We start from the raw sequence: 1,410 nt of genomic DNA, 5'->3' as shown, positions 1-1,410 counted from the left end.
ATTAAATTTTGTTTGATCTATGGCATGTTTGTTATGATTCATCATATGAGAACTTCTAATTTGATATATAAATATAACGAAATTTAAAATTTTTAATTTTTATTAAAATTAAACCATATAATTTTTCATACAATTTGTTAAGGTTTAAATTAATTTTTTATTGTATAAATAAATTAAAAATAAATATATACCATAATATAAATGTTAAACTACAAACAAGACATATATTATATAGCACTTTAAATTAACATACAAATAAACATACAACTGCACTTCAAATAAACATACAATCGCCATACATAAAACCTTTTTTCAGCATACAATTTGTTAGGGTTTAAATTAATTTTTTTATTATATAAATAAATTAAAAATAAATATATACCATAATATAAATGTTAAACTACAAACTTCAGATAAACATACCATTGCACTTAAAATAAGCATATAATAACCATATATAGAACCTTTTTTCAGGATTATCAATATATTCGTGTCATGGAACTGGAACCCTGTTAAGGAAGTTATCACTAAATCCACCGGGCCTATATATCATTGACAAGAATACATATGTTCACTGCCGTGAGGAAGAGAATATTGCGCGGTGCCTTTCGTGTAACCCACTTGGGAGTTCTGTGCCCTCCCATGACATGAATAGCAACCTTTATGAACTCTCTGGAAGCCTCTTTGACAATCACAGAACTACAAGTACTTGGAAGGTAAGTTTGGATAAGGAACCTGTATCACAAATCGTTATGCAAACCAAACCAAACCAATCGTTATGTAAACCAAACCACTTATATTAAACTAAAATAAACTCAAGGCAGAAAATATATAGAATCCGTAACTGTCACCGCGCACAGAATGGACTGAACGTGACCACGATGGAGTTTTCCCCAGGTCCTTGTGACCGTGTTGTCATCGGATCCGGTGAAACAGCAGCCCGTCCTGCCGCAGGACGACGGTATCGGCAGCCTCATTGTGAGGTCTGATTGTCTCCATGGTGTTGGAGAACCAGACGATTAGAGCTCGCCGCTGACGAGCTTCTCTTCACCGGATCAGATGATTGCGCGGTGACGTATCGATGCAAATACAACGCCATTCTTTTCACCAACGATCGTCTCTATATATTGAGGGCCGTCACGTCTACATCTTTGAAACCCTCCGCTCACGTATTTCTCTCCAGCGTATCAGTAATTACTCTTTATGGAGAGACTGCCATGGTTGATCGAACAGAAGGATTTGAATAAAATAAGAGTGAATAAGAGTGTAAATCCTCAGTACGATTACGTCATGCCAACTTGATTTCAAGCGACCAGAATTTAAGCTCGGCAACTAACAAGACTTGAAGGGTATTCATTAGACTTCTGCACGCGTATGCTTGCATATATTATGTATTGAAGTTTTCATTGT

At 35.1% G+C, this 1,410-nt stretch overlaps 1 long non-coding RNA gene across 1 annotated transcript; it reads right to left on the bottom strand.

The window, feature by feature from the left end:
* Nucleotides 1-437: 437 nt before the first annotated feature.
* Nucleotides 438-1,177, bottom strand: LOC149261501 (uncharacterized). The gene is made up of 2 exons (XR_016248465.1): nucleotides 846-1,177; nucleotides 438-735 (listed from the first exon to the last, which is right to left on the bottom strand). It is a non-coding gene; the product is annotated as an uncharacterized LOC149261501 (long non-coding RNA).
* Nucleotides 1,178-1,410: the final 233 nt, after the last annotated feature.

This window comes from Pinus tabuliformis, chromosome 6 (genome assembly GCF_031772625.1).
Source record: "Pinus tabuliformis cultivar Carrire ecotype Pingquan chromosome 6, CPIR1, whole genome shotgun sequence".
NCBI lineage: Eukaryota > Viridiplantae > Streptophyta > Pinopsida > Pinales > Pinaceae > Pinus > Pinus tabuliformis.
The sequence above is the reverse complement of the archived record's forward strand: the minus strand, read 5'-3'. Positions and strand labels throughout refer to the sequence as shown.